General features: G+C 39.7%; 1 protein-coding gene and 1 non-coding gene across 5 annotated transcripts in view; one reads left to right on the top strand and one right to left on the bottom strand.

Moving 5' to 3' along the window:
- Positions 1-21,272, bottom strand: part of ASCC1 (activating signal cointegrator 1 complex subunit 1) — a 123,731-nt gene that overhangs the window by 70,871 nt on the left and 31,588 nt on the right. The gene's annotated exons all lie outside the window — the stretch shown is intronic.
- On the top strand, positions 18,538-18,669 carry LOC119474158. Its single transcript, XR_005203451.1, has one exon. It is a non-coding gene; the product is annotated as a small nucleolar RNA SNORA36 family (small nucleolar RNA).

The raw sequence follows: 21,272 nt of genomic DNA, 5'->3' as shown, positions 1-21,272 counted from the left end.
AAAAAAAAAAAAAAAAAAAAAATTTAGCTCTAGGAAGCACAAAAAGTAAATATACCTCATAAATCCCGTTTTAAAAAAATTGAGGTGAAATTCACATAATATAAAATTAACCATTTTAAAGTGTATAATTCAGCAGTATTTATATTTAGTGTATACACTGTTGTGCAACCACCAGCATTCTTTAATAGCAAAACATTTTTCTCATCTGATAAAAGCATTCCATACCCATTTATTTACTTAATTTATTTTTATTTTTATTTTTGAGATGGAGTCTTGCTCTATCGTCCAGGCTGGAGTGCAATGGCACGATCTTGGCTTGCTGGAAACTTTGCCTCCCAGTTCAAGCAATTATCCTGCCTCAGCCTCCTGAGTAGCTGGCATTACAGGTGCCTGCCACCATGCCTGGCTAATTTTTGGAATTTTTGTAGATGGAGTTTTGCCAAGTTGGCCAGGCTGGTCTCGAACTCCTGACCTCAGGTGATACACCCACTTTGGCCTCCCAAAGTGCTGGGATTATAGGCATGAGCCACCATGTCTGGCCCCCATACCCATTTAAATAAATAATCACTCATCTTTCTCCATGCCCCATCCCCTAGTGACCTCTAATTTGCTTTTATCTCTTCTGGATATATTATATAGAAAGAATCATACAATATAAGACCTCTGTGACCAGCTTCTTTCATTTAGCATGATGTTTTTAAGGCTCATCCAAGCTGTAGCATTATCACTGCTTCATTCCTTTTCAGAGTTTAATAAAATCTAGTGTATGTATGTACACACCAAAATTTGCTTATTAATATAACTATTGATGAATATTTCTGGTTTTTTGCACTTTTGCTATTATGAATAATGCTGCTGTAAACATCTGTGTACACATTTCTGTGCTGACATATATTTTCAGTTATTCTGGGTATATACCCAGAGGATAACTGTTGGGTCACAAGGCAAATCTATGTTTAACTTTTTGAGAAACCACCAAACCATTCTCTGCATTGGCTGAACTAACAAACATTCCCAGCAGCAACGTATGAAGGTTCCTGTTTCTCCACTTCTTCACTGACACTTCCTTTTTTAAAAAATTATAGTGATCCTAGTGGGTATAAAGTTGGATGTGCATTTCACTAACGATCAATGATGATGGCATCTTTTCAAGTGCTTTTTGGACATTTGTACATCTTCTTTGGAGAAATGTCTACTAAAATCTTTTGCCCATTTAAAAATTGTCTTTTTATTGTTGAGTTGTAAGAATTCTTTATAAATTATTGATACTATACCCATATCAGACCATGAATCCCTTTTAAAGGAAGGTAGGTCTCAATTCATTAATTTCATTCTGCAAATGAAAACAGAAAGAAAAAGCTGAAGCTCTTCTATTCCAACAGGAATGAAACAAGAATCCTATTTTGAACTGCAAGTTCTTATTGTATAATCAGGTCACTGGACTAATAAAATGCCCCAAAGGCAGAGAAATGTATTTTATCAAATGTGAACAGATTACATACTGTTCTTGGTTTGCCTAAGGCTTACTGCCTAATACTTGCCTTGGCAACAGTAGTTAGTTGATTATTCATTTTCTAAGTGTTAATGGAGCTTGAGCTATTTTTATATCTGATGAAGAGTTTTGTGATTCCACACATTAACCCAAATTGCCTCATTTAATGAAAGTGATTTTAAGGAACAATCAGCTTTAAATGTGTCAAGGAAGGCTAAGTGCAAGTCTCACCACCCCGGCTACTCTAACCTATGGTACAACTTGCCATGTTAGGAAAGGCATGCAAAGCCCCTCAAATGATTTTAATATGCACAACCCCATCCCAAAGTACAGTTGAGAACTGTTCCCCAGCAATAACAGTAATATCTGTTGGGCCCTTGCTCTGCTCCAAACAGTTTCTATGCAATGTATAGACAAATATGAGGGAAGCACTTATCATCCATACTTTACAGATGAGGAAACTGAGGCACTGAGAAATTAAACCACTTTCCCAAGGTAACTTTGCTAGGAAGAGATGAGGTCAAAATTCAAACCCAGGCAGTCAGGCCCCAAAGCCTATACTTTTGATCAATGTTATATACGTAGCCTTCCTAGTAATAGTTGCCCAAAGGAGGCTAGGACCATAGGACCCCACCCAGAGGCAAACCCTTATGCATTTCAACACAGCTCACTCAATAAATCATTAACTCAGACCTGAGAATAAAGGAAATCTCATATTTACATGAAACAAAAGTGGTTTTAACATTTGCCTTTTCTAGCCAGGCACAGTGGCTCATGCCTGAAATCTCAGCACTTTAGTAAGCCAAAGCGGAAGGATCACTTGAGGCCAGGAACTCAAGACTAGCCTGGGCAACAAAGAACAATTAAGACCAGCCTGGCAAACATGTTTCTTTTTGTAGAGAAAAAAATATATATATATAATTGAGTTTTATTCTCTACAAAAAAAAAAAAAAAAAAAAAAACTGTCTCTTTTTTTAGTTATGACACCTAAAGAATAATCCATAAAAGAAAAAAAAATGGATAAAGTGAACTTAATCAAAATTTAAAACTTGTGCTTCAAAAGATACCATCAAGAAAATGAAAAGTTGAGCCACAGAGAAAAATATTTGGGAGAAAAATATTTGCAAATCATGTCTGATAAATATAAACATAAAAAATTCTTAAAGCTCAACAGTAAAAGGATACATAATCTAATTTTAAAATAAGCTAAAGATTTGAACAGATGTTTTCCCAAAGAGGATATACTAATGGGAACATTAGTATAGAACTTATGAAAACAGGCTCAACATCATTAGTCATTAACGAAATGGAAGTCAAAACCAAAGTAAGCTATCACCTCACACCCATCAGAATTATTATAATCAAAAAGATAAACAATAACAAGTGTAGATGAGGAAATGGAAAAACTGAGCAGTCACTTTGTAAAATATAAATGTAAAATGGCACAGCCATTTTGGAAAACAGTTTGGCAGTTAAACAAAAAATTAAACATAAATTTTTAAAAATTCACAAAAAAAACCACAACCCAGCCATTTCACTCCTAGGATTCTAACCAACAAAATAAAAACAAAGGTCTACCTAAAGATGTGTACATGAATCTCACAGCAGTATTATTTATAATAGCCAAAGAGTAGGAACAATCCACATGTCCACCAACTGGTGAAGGAATAAACAAAATGTAGGCTAGCCATATATGCAACACTACTTGGAAATGAAAAGTAGTGAACTACTAACACACACAAAAATATAAACCTCAAAACATTATGCTAAATAAAAGAAGTCAGATGCAAAAGACTATGTATTATATGATTCCATTTATATGAGATATCCAGAAAGGACAAATCTAAAGAGGCTGAAAACAGATTATTAGTTGTCTGTGCTGAGGAGAGGGACTGCAAACAGGCACAAGGGATCTTTTTAGGGTTATGGAAATGTTCTAAAGCTGGATTGTGGTAATGATTGCACAAATCTGTAAATTTATTTAAAATCACTAAATTGTACACTTAAAATGAATTTTATAGTATGTAAATTATACCTTAATAAAGCTGTTAAATAAGTTGTGTCTATGTCTTTTTTTTTTTTTAATTCAAGGTCTCCTCTATCACACAAGCTGGAGGACAGTGGCATGATCATGAATCCTGCGGCCTCAAACTCCTGGCCTCAAGTGATCCTCTCTCCTTCGCCTCCCAAGTGGCTGGGACTACAAGCTCATACCACCACACCCAGCTAATTTTTTTTTTAATTTTTGTAGAAACGGGGTCTCATTATGCTGCCGAGGGTGGTCACAAACTCTTGGCCTTAAGCAGGCCTCCCACCTGAAGGTACCACACCTGGCCTCAACCTGTAATTTAAAAACACTGTGCGTACATAGAAATCATTGTATATTCCAGGCATGGTGGTTCCCATCTGTAATCCCAGCACTTTGGGAGGCTGAGGTGGGAGGACTGCTTGAGTAGGAGTTCAAGACCAGCTGGGCAACAAAGCAAGACTCCAATCTCTTAAAAAAAATAAAAATAAAAAAATAAAAATTTAAAACTGTTTTATAGAAATCTTTGTATATGATAAACATGGTATCCCAAATCTCTCAAATTGTTTTTAAATAAATTTTGCTGGGGTAATTGGATAGCCATTTGGAAAAAGAACATAGTTAGCTGTGGCCTGGTGCTTCGGCTCATGCCTGTAACTCTAACATTTTGGGAGGTCGAGGCAGGCAAACTGCCTCAGCTGAGGAGTTCAAGACCAGTCTGTGGAACATGGTAAAACTCCATCTCCACTTAAAATACAAAAAATTAGCTGGGCAAATACGCCCGCCTGGGTGACAGTGTGAGATCCATCTCGAAAAACAAAAAATCAAAATAAAAAACTTTCATACAGCAAAAAAACACCATAAGCAAAGTCAAAAGGAAAACAATACACTAGAAAAAAGTAATTGCCAACACAAATCACAAATACAGGGCTAATATCTCTAATATATAAAGAACCTTTTTTTTAAGTGACAGGGTCTCGCTATGGTACCCTGGTTGACCTCAAACTGCTAGGCTCATGTCATCCTCCCGCCACAGCCCTCAGAGTAGCTGCAGATACATGTGTGCACCACTGCACCTGGCTTATAAATAACTTTTAAAAACCAAAGAAAAAACTCAAAAGGCTATTGAATAATAGGCAAAAGACACAGACACGTCACAAAATATATAAAAATGACTTGAATATGTGGAAAGACATATAATTTCACTCATTCAAAAAATGCAAATTAAAACTGCAATGAATACTATTTCTCGCCCATCAAACTGACAAAAATTCAAAAGCTTGACAATACACTCTGTTGGAGATGCTGTGGGCACATGGGCACTTTCATACATTGCTAGCAGAAATGCAAAATAGTACAATCCCTGTGGAGGGAAATTTGGCAATATCTAACAAAACAGTAGATACATAAATAAGTATTTACCATCTGACCCAATGCTCTGGACTGAATTGTGTTCCCCCTAAATTCATATCCTGAAGCTCTTCCACCAAATGTAAATGTATTTGGAGACAGGGCCTTTAGATGATAAAGTTAAAAGAGGCCATAAGGGTGGGGTCCTAATCCAACAGGACTGGTGTCTTCATACAGAAGAAAAAACACCAGGAGTGAGAAAGCACAGAGAAAAGGCTGGATTGGGCAACAACCCCAGAGAAACAGTCATGTGAGGACATAGCAAGCAGGTGGCCATCTGCCAGCCAGGAAGAACCTATTTCGGAAAGCAACCCTGCCAGCACCTTGACCTTAGTCTTCCAGCTTCTAGAACTAAGAGAAAATTAATTTATATTGTTGAAGCCACCCAGTCTGTGGTATTCTATGGCAGCAGCCTGAGTAGATTAATATACCCAACAATCCTACTTCTAGGAATTTATCCTGAAGATACCTTAACAATGTAAAAATGGACGCACGAGATTAGACATTACAGCATTACTGAAAAACAGCTAAATGCTCAAGTATAGAATGGTTGAAAACTTATGTATAAACACATGTATAAAATGATACGGAGTCATTTTTCAGGACCTATTATTAAATGAGAAAAGCAAAGTGCAGGACTGAGCAGCGTGGCTCACACCTGTAACCCCAGCACTTTGGCAGATCACTTAAGACCAGCCTGGGCAACATGGCAAAACCCCATCTCTACAAGAAATAACAAAAATTAGTTGGGCGTGGTAGTGCATGGGTGCCTATAGTTTCAGGTACTTGGGAGGCTGAGGTGGGAGGATCACTTGAGTCCCAGAGGTTAAGCTGCAATGAGCCATGATAGTGCCACTGCTCTCCAGCCTCGGCAACACAGCAAGACCCTGTCTCAAAAAAAAAGGCAAGTGCAGAAGAGCTTCTATACTTTGCTAGCATTTGTTTAAGAAAGAAGGGAAAATAAGAAAACATATTAATATATATATGCTTATTTTTACAAAAACAAACACAGGAAAAATAAACCAGAGAACAATGATATTGGTCATAATAAGGGTGAAAGAGAAAAGGACAGAAGGAATACAAGAACGTCTGACACCTCTGGGTATGTATACCTCTTACATGGTCTTGACTTTTGGAAGCATGCTGATGGTCTACATATTCAAACATAAAATAAAATTAACTAGTATGGGAAGAAGAAAGAAAGCTAAATTTGAAAATAAACTAAAAATAAACCCAACTGTTAGTTTAAATGAATACCAAATCCACACTAGAGAGGGTTAAAAAAGAATCAGCAAATACAAGGCCGGGTGCAGCAGCTCACGCCTATAAACCCAGCACTTTGGGAGGCTGAGGCAGGTGGATTAGGTCAGGAATTCAAGACCAGCCTGGCCAATATGGCAAAACCCCATCTCTAATAAAAATACAAAAATCAGCCAGGTGTGGTGGCACACCCATCTATAATCCCAGCTACTTGGGAGACTGAGGCAGGAGAAATTGCTTGAATCTGTGAGGCAGAGGTTGCAATTAGTCAAGGTCACACCACTGCACTCTAGCCTGAGGAACAGAGTGAGACTGTCTCAAAAACAAAAACAAACAAAAAAACCCACAATATTTGACTTCATATCATAGTTTTGGGTAGGGTTAGGGGGAGGACTGCAAACAAATCCTCAATTTTATTTTATTTGGTTTATTCTTGTAGAGGTATAGGCAAAGCAAATCCAAACTATTTAAGAGGTATTACAGGACTGAGCAAATGAGTAAAGGTGTTGATGATGCTAGAAGCCAGGGTTCTTGCTGTGGAAGGAGGGACATACTAATATGAAATAGGGAAAGGCAAGAAAGAACCCTGTGGGGATGGACTGAAATCGGAGCTATCTGTGTGAACTCTTGATTTCTAAAATATGTACATATATAAATAGGTGCCCATGTATATTCATGTATACGTATGTTGTGTGTCTGTGTGTGTGTGTGTGTGTGTGTGTGTTTGCATATATTTCCTAGATCTGCCACACTGAAAGAACATAAAAGCAGACATCCCGAGTATACGTGGCACCCACGTCTGGCCCTACCACCACCTCCCATTAAAAAGAATCAGGGCTCCTTGGAGAAATGTCTGATTCCAGGGCTGGAATAGCAAAGTAAAAGATAAGCCTGGAACAGCTTTTTATGCCAGAAAGTATGGGGTCGGGGGCGGGGGGGGGAGAAAAAAAGAAAAAAAAAGGAGGCGGGGAGTAGGTATGTCACCAACAAACACAGGACCCAGCTTGAAGGAACCCCTGCTGATCAAATCAGGGACAGTTTGAGCACCAAAATAATTAATAAGTGTAACAAACTACTGAAAAAATAAAAATGTATCATTCTGTATCAATGATTGATAAACTGATAGACAAGAAAGGAGAATTGTTTCTTACAGTAGCATACCATATGCCAACTGAGAAACAGAGATAATACTAGAGTTGGAAAGTCATAATCTTGTAACTATAATAGCAAACTTCATGGCCAGGCACGGTGCCTTATGCCTATAATCCCAGCATTTTGGGAGCCTGAGGCGGGCAGCTCACCTGAGGTCAGGAGTTCGAGACCAACCTGGCCAAATGTGGTGAAACCTCATCTCTACTCAAAATACAAAAATTAGCTGGGGGTGGTGTCACGCACCTGTAATCCCAGCTACTCAGGAAGCTGAGGCAGGAGAATCACTTGAAACCAGAAGGCAGAGGTTGCAATGAGACGAGACTGTGCCATTGCACTACAGCCTGGGCAACAAGAGTGAAATTCTGCCTAAAAAAAAAAAAAAAAATTCAGGCAAGAATTATTAAAGGATGTTAAATCTAAGGAGAAATTTTGTTGAGGAGTAGGATATTTGCATAGTCTTAAAATGTCCCCTCTTACAGGTTGCTTATTGGTTCAAGGGTAAAAATATAGTAACCATAAAGAAATTAATCAACGCTGACTGGATAGTGTCAAAATTAACATCACCAACAAGGGGCACTGTATACTCTGAGAAGGGTACAGTAAAATGCTCCATCCAGGAACGCCTAAATCTACTCATAAGGAAACTCCAGACAGATAAAAAATGAGAAGCATTATGTTTAAAAAGTCAATGTCAAGAAAGACAAAGAGCTGAGTGTGGTGCCTGTAATCCTGGCTACTCGGGAGGCTGGGGTGGGAGGATCACCTGAGCCCAGGAGTTCAAGGTGCAGTGGTGTTTGCACCACCACACCATAGCCTGGATAACAGCAGAGCAAGACTCTATCTCAAAAAAAAAAGAAGAAAGACAGACAAAGAAAGCCTGTGGAAATGTTCCAGATTCATGGAAGCTAGAAATATGACAATTAAACACAACACCTAATCCTACACGGAATCCTAAACTGGGGGGGAGTGGGGGAATTCTACAAAGGATATTATTGGATTGAGTGACAAAATTTGAATGTGGATGATAAATAAAACTATCAATGTTAAATGTAGTGAGGTTGAGAACTATAAGATTATTATGCATTAAAAAAATTGCCAGACACAGTGGTGCATGCCTATAGTCTCAGCTACTCAGGAGGCTGAGGCAGGGGGGACAGCTTGAGACCAGGAGTCCAAAGCTAGCCTGGGCAACATAGCAAGATCCCATTCCCCCAATATTTTTAATTAAATGATTCTGAAATATTTAGGATTAAAGGGCTATGACAGGTGCAACTCACTCTAAAGCAGTTCAGAGAGAAAGAAAAAAATGAATACTAAAACATATAGTGAAATATTAACAATGCGTGAATCTGAGTAAAGGATACTATTCTTTGTCTTCAACTTTTCTGCAAGTTTAAAACTATTTCCTGTACAAATTCTCCATTGGTGCTATAACAAATTACCACAAACTTAGTGGCTTATAACAATACAAACTTATCCTACCATCTTCTGGAGGTCAGAAGTCTAACAGGAGTTAGCAGGACTGCATTCCTTGTGAGGATCCAGGGCCAATCATTTCCTTGACCTTTCTAGCTTCTAGAGGCTACCTGAATGTCTTGGCTCAGAGTACATCACTCCAATCTCCACTTTAAACGTCACATCTCCTTCTCTGACTCTGACCTTCCTGACTCCCTCTATTTTTCTTTTTTTTTTTTTTTTTTTTTTTTTTTTCCTAAAACAATCTTGCTCTGTCTCCCAGGCTGGAGTGCAATGGCAAGACCCCGGCTCGCTGCAACCTCCGCCTCACAGGTACAAGCGATTCTTCTGCCTCAGCCTCCCAAGTAGCTGGGATTACTGATGCCTGCCACCACGTCCAGCTAATTTTTGTATTTTTAGTAGAGATGGGGTTTCACCATGTTGGCCAGGCTGATTTCAAACTCCTGACCTCAAGGGAACTGCTTGCCTCGGCCTTCCAAAGTGCTGGGATTACAGGCATGAGCTACTGTACCCGCCCGACTCCCTCTTATAAAGACCCTTGAGATTAAAATGGAATCGCCTGACAGATGCAGGATAATCTCCCCATCTCAAGATCCGTAGCTTAATCACATCTCAAAGTCTCTTTTGCCATGAAAGGTAAGAGTTACCGGTTTTGGGATTAGGATATGACCATCTTTGAGGGCCATCATTCTGCCTGTCACATGCCCCCTTCCCAAAATGTTTTTTAAGGCATCTTTGGGGAAGTACACTTGAGTGATAGAACTAAAGAAAACTAAGGATGTAATTACTATAAAAGCTGGGACAGCGGTTACCCTTCAGGGGAAGAAGACAGAAGCAAGAGAAGGAAGTCTGAGGTGCTGATAAGGTTGTATCTCCAGCCTGCAAGGTGGTTATAAAAGCATCCATTTGTTCTGTATTGTCTTCTGATGTGTGTTACATTTAACAATTTTAAAGTTTTTTTTTTAAAAAAACACTAAATACAAAGAAAAGAGGAAACTTTTTTAAGCTTTTATAGATGTTGGGGCTTTTTTTTCTTTTATAGAGACAGGGTTGCACTATGTTGACAGGGCTGGTCTTGAACTCTTGGCCTCAAGTGATCCACTGGCCTCAGCCTCCCAAAGCACTGGGATTACAGGCATGAGCCACTGCACCTGGCCCAATGTTAGGACTTTTTTTATTTTTTTGAGACAGTGTCTTGCTTTGTCTCCAGGCTGGAGTGCAGTAAGCCAAGATTGGCACCATCTTGGCTCACTGCAAACTCCACCTCCTGGGTTCAAGTGATTCCCCTGCCTCAGCCTCCCAAGTAGCTGGGACCACAGACATGTGCCACCACACCCAGCTAATTCTTTGTATTTTAGTAGAGACAGGATTTCACCATGTTGGCCAGGATGGTCTCGAACTCCAGACCTCATGATCCGCCCACCTTGGCCTCCCAAAATGCTGAAATTACAGATATGAGCACCCAGCAGGAGCTTTTTGAGACGAAGTCTCACTCTGTCACTCTGGCTGAGTGGCCCGATCTCTGCTCACTGCAACCTCTACCTCTCGGGTTCAAGTGATTCTCCTGCCTCGGCCTCCCAAGTAGCTGGGATTACAGGCACGTGCCACCATGTCTAGCTAACTTTTGTATTTTTAGTAGAGACAGGGTTTCATCATGTTGGTGAGGCTGGTCTTAAACTCCTGACCTTGTGATCCACCGCTTCAGCCTCCCAAAGTGCTGTGATCACAGGCATGAGCCATTGCACCCGGCCGTTGGGACTTTTTAAAGGTAATTACACTAGTTCCTCTAAAATAACCATATATGTGTCTGTATATATATGTGTCTTATATACAGACATATATATATGTTTTATATATATTTTTATATTTTTAACATATTATATATATGTATTTTATATATATATATACACACACACACATAGTGACTAGAGAGAGAAAAACAAGGGAAAGAAATGCCCTGTGACTGGCATGCCAAATCAAGACTTAACGAGTAGAGCCAGACTGAATTCTAAAGGCCTGAAAGTGTACACAAGTACCTTTCTGGATGTGGAAATGACTAGCAAACATAGGAGAAACATGGGCTAATTGTTTAAAATTCCCTTTTATTTCTCTTTATTCTTCAGCCTTCTTTTCCATAAATTTGCCCTAATACCCAACTAAAAAAAGGAAGTTCTACAACTTTGCTTTCCTTACTTTACCCTTTGGGAGCCTGGCACTCTAGTCAACTTGAGTTTACTTGCCAAGAAAACACTGAGTACTGGAAAACAAAACATACAGAAGGCAATGGAGCAGGACAAGGAACAGACAGGACACCTAAGGGTCACACAACCAAAAGTCCTTTTGGAATTCTGAGTCATAAGGGTTCAAATAACCCTTACTCTACTGGAAACTATATAATTTACAAGTAACCCTACTGGACAAATATATATATATTTTTTTACCTTCTCCTCTCACTCTGCCCCACAGTCTTTTTAATGAATGGAGAAATGCTCTAAATTCTGCCCTACCTCACAATGCCATCTACCAAAAGAAACTTTCCTCTTACTGAATTATCTAAATTTAATTTGGAACCAAACAATCTTCAAGGCAATGGGATAAATCTCTAGAGCCATTGTTTTTGTTTGCTCAGAACATATCATATTCCCATCGGAAGCCCATTCATTGAGATGAATGAAGACCAACCAACATCAAATTCTTTACTGCAGGGGTTTAATTACACTGGGCTCTGCTCCAAGTTCACCATTACTTGGAGCTAGAACTGTCTTACTGCATTAGGTTGGCCACCCAGGCTGGCGCCTGAAAGTTCTAATGGTATTGACCTTCCACTAAGCAGTGAGAAGCAAAGGGTGAAGTAACAGGAATTTCCTGGGGCAGTTTTGTCTATGAAAATAAATGTGTTTCTTTATGGCTAAGTCTGAGGCATCACTGAGCCTCAGTTTCTTTCTTGTTAAATAAGGCCTCATCCATGCATGCAAAAGCTTCCTCTAAAGAAACTTATGTACAAGCCTAAGTCACAGTTCACCAAGTTCAAGGTCATGTCCTGACTCATCAGTCCTGGGTTCATGACCCTAGCCCTCTCATTCAAACTGCAGCTCATGATTTACCCCTAGCAATCACCACATCATCACAGGCCCTTCACTGGTATCACTTTTAATCCACGACCCTGGGCTCAACTGGGGCAGAACTGCTAATAATACTATCAGCAGGAACAATTAACAAGATATAACAAAACCTAAAGATGTCAAGCTTGGGGAAAAGGCCAGTAGAAAGCAGTATGGATTAGCCCAGCAGGAAGCATTTCCTGCTTTCTTAAAACTCAACCATCCTGGCCAGGTGTTGTGGCTCATGCCTGTAATCCAGCACTTTGGGAGCCAAGGCACGCAGATCACAAGGCCAGGAGTTCGAGACCAGCCTGACCAACATGGTGAAAACTCGTCTCTACTAAAAAATACAAAAATTAGCCAGGCGTGGTGGCATGCACCTGTAATCCCAGCTACTCAGGAGGCTGAGGCAGGAGAATCGCTTGAACCTGGGAGGCAGGGGTTGCAGTGAGCCAAAATCGTGCCACTGCACTCCAGCCTGGGTGATATAGTGAGACTCTGTCTCAAAACAACAACAAAACTCAACCATCCTTTCCATAAGATGGGATATAACACAGGTACAACTGCCAGAGCTGTCAACAGGTAGAAGGGAGGCCTCTCTCCAGACACAGACCTTTAAGCTTATGTTCCACTACATGATAGTGAATAATCTGATCCAAATGTGTAGCATTCAGAATGTAAATAATTTATAACCCTCTGCCTTGATGGTACATGCCAATTGCCAGAAACAAAAAATAATTCTCAAATTATATTCATATACATCATCTTTTAGGAACTCCAGGTATAACAAAGGTTTGTACCTTATAAAAAAGGACTTTAACCTGGACTAGAGAGTCTAGGGTTCTAATTCCAACTCTGTCATAAACCAGGTGTAATTAGGCAAGTCATGTCACTTCTCTAGGCCTCAGCTTCCTCCTCTGTAAAATAAGGGAGGTGGCCTGGCTTACCTGTAAGTCAAAGGTCCTATAAACTTTTTACGTGTTTCCACAAAACCTAAATAATCACCTGCTAACAAAATAGATTATGTGTGAGAGATCTACCAATTCACTTTCTGATATTCTATGCAAAGAAAAAGCATATTTCCCCTATAGTCGTTGTATTTTCTTTCTTTTTTTTATAGCCAAATCCTGTAAAATTGCTCTGGGCAGGTGATAATGAAGTTCATTCATATAAAGAAGTTATTTAAATAAGGCAAAGTGGTAAAAAGAGCATTTGGCTTTGCAACCAGATAGGCCTATGCTCAAATTCTACCACTTATCAGCAGCATGACCCTAGGTGAGTTACTCAGTTGCTCTGAAGCTTAATTTCATCATCTATAAAACAGACAATACTTCTGTCTCAGGTTTGCTCTGAGGATTAAATGAAACACATGTAAAGTCTCTGGCATACAGTAGTATAGAATAAACACAAGCTTCCCCCTCTTCCTTTTTATATGACTGTGCAGCACTAGACAAATGCCATCTTTGCTCTCCCTTTTAAAGCAGCACTGGAAGCTAAATTAGGCTTTGCTGAGTCATTTCCATTATTCTTTAAGAATGTTCCGAAAAGCTGACTTTGATTGGCAAGTCACTATGTGTTATTAATGAAATACTGTGTTAAGCTATATAAATTCTATTTATTCACACATAATTACAAGAAAATGGAGAGGTTCTTAAAATGCGGACAAATATTCAAGCATCAGCTTTTATACTGACCAGAGAAAAGAACTTCTCATGTATTGTCTAAAGATCTTTACCTATTAAAGAGAAGTGAAGAGAATCTCCCCTCACTAAAGGATGTACCACCCCACTTATCTTAGATGAGCACAAAGAATCCTTCAGCCTACTCTTCTAAAAGCTTCACTATTCCTCCTTAGTTACTTGAAAGCACTAGTTAGCAAGGCATGTACTCAACTTACATTTATTCCCAAAGACAGGCCGTGGTCCCTCTAACGTTTGTGATGGGTTAATAGTGAAGAGAGATCTGCTGCTGCTTCTTAATGCCACTCCTTCCCTCCCCTCCATATTATAACCCATAGGATTATTACAAGTCTTATTTGGTACAGCAGTAATTATAACAATTATAACAACAATACCACTTATTCAACACTAACTATGTGCCCTGCGTGCTCTGCTCCAAACACCTTAAACTTATTATTTATTCTTCATATCAACACTGTAACATAAATACTATTATTATTCCCACTTTAGAGCAGAACTCTGAAATATCTCTGGAATATATCCCTTCCTGAATATGCCACAGACCCTAGTCTTCTTTTAATAGACAGTTGGTGCCTGTCTTGGTGCCCAACTCCTTACCTCAAGGCATCCTCCATACTACCTTCAATTATTATTCTACAGTGCAAAGGTCATCACAGTCCTTGCTTAAAATCTTAAATTGTTTTTCTTTCTTTCTTTTGGAAACAGCGTCTCACTCTGTCACCCAGGCTAGAGTGCAGTGGCACGATCATGGTTACTGTAGCCTCGACCTCTGCACTCAAGAAATCCTCCTCCCACGTCAGCCTCCCAAGTAGCTGGGACCACAGGTACACAACAGCATGCCTGGCTAATTTATTTATTTTTTGTAGACATGGAGTTTCATCATGTTGCTCAGGCTGGTTTCAAACTCTTGGACTCAAGAGATCCTCCCACCTCAGCCTCCCAAAGTGCTAAGATTACAGGTGTGAGCCACCATGCCCAGCCTTAACTATTTTCTTACTATCTATAGGATTTTACATTCAAAATCCTTAACCCACCCAAGAACTTTCACAACTTGAGTGCCATGTAATTTCTACTCTTAACTCCTGCCTCCTCCTTATTCTAACTCTTTCTAGGCACCAGCCTTAACAAATTCCTCACTCTCCTCACAAATGACATTTCCTCTGCCCAGAATGCGCCCTGCCCCCACTTGCCTGCCTGGCACAAACTCCTGTCTCTTCAAGACTGTTCAACTGTCAGCTCCCTTATCAAGCCTTCTCCAACCACTACAGAATTTCTCCTCTGGGTACCCACTCACTTATCTAGTAGCACTTATCTCACAACACTATTTCTGGAAGAAGTCTATTTCTCACCCCCTAGAGTATGGGATCCTTAAGAGCACAGTCCATTGTTGGTACATAATACATATGTCCTGTATATTATGTCTACCTGGTATGAAGTAGACATTTAATAAATAGTGCATGAATCAATCAGACACAAAAACTTGCTCAAAACTACCATCTCAACTGAAATGAGACAATACATGAATCTTGTAAATATTTCCTTTTCTTATTTTCCTACCCAACATCAGACCTCAGGGGGTTTTACAATTTTCCTGACAACCAAAGACAACTATCCCATCTTCGTTCTAAATTAGTTCAAAAGATAAAACTAAAAATCCTGCAATTCCCCTTATATGTGAAAAATCCTAAATTATACACTAAAGCTTTTATATAAACATTTTCTTCTTCAGTGACTAACACTAACTGGAAAAAAAATCCTGCCTGAGGGACTTGGGGAAATGCAGACACATTACCCATTCTGCCCGGTATAAGCCCTCACGCTACACTATGAGCAGAATTATGTAGTTTCTGCAACTATAACCTATTCAGGTTCTCTAGGCAGCCTGAGAAATCCCCTGTTGCTTCAGATGGATCTATAAGCCTTCAAACGTTCCACTGCACATGGTTTTGAATTACTGTTTTTCATTACTGATGTGCTTTCTGCTGGACCCTGCTGTGAGATAAAGTGGAATTACAGCAGCATTACTAGGCTGAACAATGACTGAGAGATATACAGGGTTGTAATATACTTCTTGAACTTGTAGGCAGGGAGACATCTTCGGATCTTAATGCAAGAGAGGAAAGAATGAAAAAATAAGGTGCAGCTTATCTGCAGATCACACAGATGAAGAATACCTTGTCCATGTCTGTGAGCAACTAAATCCTACATTAAATACTCAGGCTTAGGGAACTGAAGCACAGGGATGATAGTGATAATGTCTGCAGTCAAACAATATTTCTTATATAACTGATAAACACAAAGGTGATTTCAGGGAATGCTATCCTAAAAGGTAAATTCAGTTTCCTTGAAGAGCCATGGGTGACATTAAGGACAAGTGTGCTACCAAACAAAGAGGAAAAAGGGGCTGACTGTTTTAAAGGAAGAAACAATTACGTTCAAGGAAGGGGGGTAACAAGGACAGAATGAGACCTGAGAGTAGAAAAGTTGCCTATTGTACCAAAAATGTGACCTTCACAACAACATTTAACAATGAAAATTAATAGCTGTGATCGAATTCTCAGACTGACCCCCTGATGACCTTTTACCCTGGTATAAGGGCTGTAGGTAGAACCTGTGGCTGTGATAATGTTTCAGTCCCTATGAATAATATTACGCCACATGGTACAGCTGACTTTAAGAAAGATTATCCCAATGAGCATAATCTACACATAAGCTGTTTATAAAGCTAAGTCTTTGGCGGGTGGCAGAAGTCAGATCTGACACATAAGAAGGACTTGATGAAGCCAGAGCAGCCATGTATCGAGGAAACGGTGCCTTCAGACCTACAGACCCAAGGATCTGAATTCTGCTAACAACCTGAATGAACCTGAAAGTTGATTCTTCCCAGGAGCCTCCAGATGAGATACCAGCATGGTCAACATCTTGATTTTGGCCTTATGAGACCCTAAGCAGAGAACCCAGTCCAGCCTACTAGGTGTTCTGACCTACGGAACTACAAAACTACTAGAGAACTGTGAGATGATACATGGGTGTGGTTTTAGGCTAAGATTGCAGTAATTTATTACATAGCAATAGAAAACTCATAAGGCAGGATAAAATGATAACCTGACATTTTAACAGAATCCTTCATATCAGAGATCCCAAAAGCACTTGATGTATTTCACAGGAGTTGTAAAAAAGAATAAATTCACCTTCTCAAAAAAAGAAACAAAACATTAATACCAATTTTTTTTCAGAAGATGAAGTCTCACCTTTAGTCCTGAATCAGGACTGAAGACAGATATCCTAATGAACATGTCCTTAGATAATATATGATCCATATATTTATTTTGAACAGTTCGTGAATAGCATATGATTTGGAATTGAATAATAACCCAAGTACAACTGGAAAGCTATGCTGCTCCCTTTTTTTTTTTTTTTTTTTGAACCTATAGATGTCTATTTATTTAGGATTGTTATATTTTGCCATTGAATTCATCCCTTTTTCTTCCTCTTCATTTTTTTTTTTCCCTGAGATAGGATCTTGCTTTGTTGTACAGGCTGGCTAATTTTTGTATGTTTTGCAGAGACAAGTTTTCACCATGCTGCCCAGGCTGGTCTCAAACTCCTGGGCTCAAGTGATTCAACTGCCTTAGCCTCTCAAAGGGCTGGGACTTCAGGTGTGAGCCACTGGGTCTGGCCTACTGCTCTTTTTTAAACCCTCAAATACTGTGCAAATTACTACCGAACTGTAGTCAAGGCTGTTCCCACTTGAGAATGTCTGCTGAAAGATTGGTATAGTTGGTTAGCAGGCGGTCAGTTGGTTAGCAAGCAACCATGAAAATGTCTTCAATTTCAACAAGATATTTTTTTCCCACTCAAATAACTTTTCCTCAGTGACTCCCAGGACTGTCAACTATTTGTTCTGTTGGATTGCATAAATCAGAGCAGATACTAGATCCTACACTTTGAATCACTGCTCTACTTAACACTGTGACATCCACTAGCTGTGGCACCTGAGGCAAGTTACTCTCTCTAAGCTTCCATTCCTTCATCAGCAAAATGAGATACAAATACCTACCGCATAGGGAGGGACGGAAGATTAAACAAAATGAACATAGGAGGCATTTAGAACACTGTCTAGTAAAATGCGAAGCTCAATAAATATTTGCTATTTTACATATCACTCAATTATCAATTGAATGAATAAAAATACAAAATTAGCTGGGCACACACCTATAATTCTAGCTACCCAGGAGGCTGAGGTATGAGAACTGCTTGAACCCAGGGGACAGAGGTTGCAGTGAACCAAGGTTGTGCCACTGCACCCCAGCCTGGGCAACACAGTAAGATGCTACCTTAAAAAACAAACAAACAAACAAACAAAAAGAACCAACTGGAACTTCAAGAGATAAAAAATAAAAGAGCTGCCCAGGCACGGTGGATCACGCCTGTAATCCCAGCACTTTGGTAGGTCTGTACTCAGATCACTGAGGCCAGGAGTTTGACACCAGTCTCACAAACATGGTGAAACGCTGTCTCCACTAAAAATACAAAAATCAGCCAGGTGTGATGGCGCGTGCCTATAATCCCAGCTACTTGGGTGGCTGAGGCACTAGAATCACTTGAACCCAGGAGGTGGAGGTTACAGTGAGCTGAGATCATGCCACTGCACTCCAGCCTAAGCAACAGAATAAGACCCCGTCACAAAATATATATAAAAATAAAAAAGGAAAAATGATAATTCCATCTAATGGGATTAATAACAGATTAGACACTTCAAAAAAAAAAAATCAGTGAACTTGAAGACACAGCTACAGAAACTATACAACCTGAAGCAGCCTGGGTGATGGGATCAGTCATACCCAAACCTCAGCATTACATAATATACCCATGTAACAAACCTGCACATGTACCCCCTGAATTTAAAGTAGAAGCTGATTCCAAAGTGCCAAGTTTAGTTCAGGGCAGCTTCCCTGTTCTGTTAACTAAACTTTGGGACATTGAAATGGGATATGGGAGAAGACTGGTTAGAAAATATTATTCTATTCATTTGCCTCTCAGCTTACAAAAATGCCTGCTTGGGTCTAGTATATCAACAGTTAAAGATAGGACTGAAGGGGCTGAAGACTTACTGAGCCTGAACTAACGGACAAGTTACATTCAGTTTTAGGATTTGAACTAACAGACAAGTTACATTAAGTTTTAGGAAGTTGGGTCTGATGAGCTAAAATAAAAAGAAACTGAATTATTTTCATACATGGCTACTTTCCAGAAATAAAATAAAAACAAAATAGAAGCTGAAATTTGTTTTTAAAAAGAAGATAAACTGATTTTTAACATTATAAAACAGGAAAAATAAAAATTCTGAATAAGTATTTAATTTTATTTCTTTTTTTTTTTTTTTTTCATGAACCATATATGAGACTTAAGGATTATTTAACTATTTTTGAAAAACTGAAGCAGGAAAAAAGTCTGGTCAGAATCTCAGTAACTTGTGTACCAATATCAAGCAATTTTTTTTTTTTTTAAGATGGTCTCACTCTATTCCCCAGGCTGTTCCCCAAGTGACACCACCTTGGCTCACTGCAACCTCCACCTCCCAGGTTCAAGCGATTCTCGTGCCTCAGCCTTCCAAGTAGCTGTGCTTATAGGCATGTGTCACCACACCTGGCTAATTTTGTATTTTTAGTAGAGACAGGGTTTCTCCATGTTGGTCACGCTGGTCTTGAACTCCCAACCTCAGGNTATAGACATGTGCCACCACACCCAGCTAATTTTTGTATCTTTAGTAGAGATGAGGTTTCACCATGTTGGCAGACTGGTCTCAAACTCCTGAACTCAAGTGATCCACTCACCTCGGCCTCCCAAAGTGCTGGGATTACAGGTGTGAGCCACCGTGCCCAGTCTCAAGTATTTTGATACACATGTAATCAGAGTTCCAGAAGGAAAAGAGAAAAAAGGAAAGAAAAGACATTTGAGAAAATAATGGCTGAAAATTAATACAAAACTGGAGTGAAACAGCAAGACAGCAGACTAGGAAGCTCTAGGCCCTCATTCCCCCAAAGACATATCAAATAACAACATACGGACCAAAGTAGCATTGGGAAAACCCTAAAAACCAGTTAAGAAGTTGCAGGAACCAAACATACACCTAACCATGAAAAGATCACACTTCAAAGTGGTAGAAAATGTTGTGGCATTTTCATTCATCCTTGCCCCACTCAATCTGTCCCACCTTGTCCCACCAATGAGAAGAAGCTGCCCAGTCTCCAGCTCCTCCCTCAGGATGGAAGCAAAAATAGAACTAGCTTCAATGTTTTGGCTTGTCTGGAGCAGCCTGAGGGACTGGTTTCTGGTGGTATAGTGTAGATATCAGCTGGAGGCCACTGAAAGCAGTAGCAGGCACATGGCAGGGTGAGAGAGCGCAGATCATGAGTAACTGGGACGAAAGGATTGCTGGCAGAGGAATATAATAGACCACCTAAGGGTCCAAGAATAAGCAGGGGTAAGACTTAGTGAAATTAAGGCATTTAAAAGCAGCTACATATACAGGGGAACTTAAAAAAAAAAAAAGCACACACTACGATCTAGGCATGGTGGCCCATGTTTGTAGTCCCAGCTACTCGGGAGGCTGAGGCAGGAGGATCACTTGAGCCCAGGAGTTCAAGGCTACAGTGAGCCATTAATGTGCCACTGCACTCCAGCCTGGATGAGAATAAGGCCCAGTGTTTAAAAATTGTGTTTAATAAAAAAAAAAAAAAATGGCACATGCACAGGCCCAAGGAAGACACATCCCCAGAAAAGGTTTGAGAGGACTCTGGGATAATCTGAGATAATTTTTTTTTAATTACCAAAAGAATTAAGCACAACAGTATCTTATAAGTCCTTGAAAAAAGAAAAATTCATAAAACCATACCAATAAAAATTAGATAAATTACAAAGTAAGGGGAGAAGGTAGGTCTCCTGCTTATAGTAGGATTTAGAAAGCTAACTACTAAATGCAGAGAGAATGCTTTAGAGTTGGAAAATGATCAATTTGCAATGATCATGGTTAAAGACTGGATCAGGCAAGAATCATCAATGGAGGCAGAGCCCAAGGAGAGATGTTAATGAGGAACAGGATATTTGCACAGTCTTTAAGTATCTCTCTGCAGATTGCTTATTAGTTGCAAGACAAAAGTAAAATACAGTCATTACACTTAGGAGAAATTGGGTAGCATTCTGATTCAAGTATAACATCATCTATGTAAGGCAGATGCAGATTACATGCCCCCAGATGTGATAGCCTGAGGACACAACATTACCTATATAGCACTCCGACTGAGAAAGTGCAACTTAAAGCTAAACACAAGGAAACATAAGAAAAACACAAAATAAAGAATGCTCTCGAGGCCGGGCATGGTGGCTCACACCTGTAATCCCACACTTTAGGAGGCCGAGGTGGGTGGATTGCTTGAACTCAGGAGTTTGAGACTAGCCTGGGCAACACAGTGAAATCCCATAGACCAAAAATACAGTTAGTCGGGCATGGTGGTGCATGCCTGTAGTCCCAGCTATTCAGGAGGCTGAGGCGAGAGGACAGCCTAGGCCTGGGAGGTTGAGGTTGCAGTCAGCCGAGATAGTGCCACTGCACTCCAGCCTGGGCAACAAAGTGAGATCCTGTCTTAAAAAAA

This window comes from Cebus imitator, unplaced genomic scaffold (assembly GCF_001604975.1).
Source record: "Cebus imitator isolate Cc_AM_T3 unplaced genomic scaffold, Cebus_imitator-1.0 Scaffold215, whole genome shotgun sequence".
NCBI classification, from domain to species: domain Eukaryota; kingdom Metazoa; phylum Chordata; class Mammalia; order Primates; family Cebidae; genus Cebus; species Cebus imitator.
Note: the sequence above shows the minus strand (reverse complement) of the source record. Positions and strands in the feature narration are given on the sequence as shown.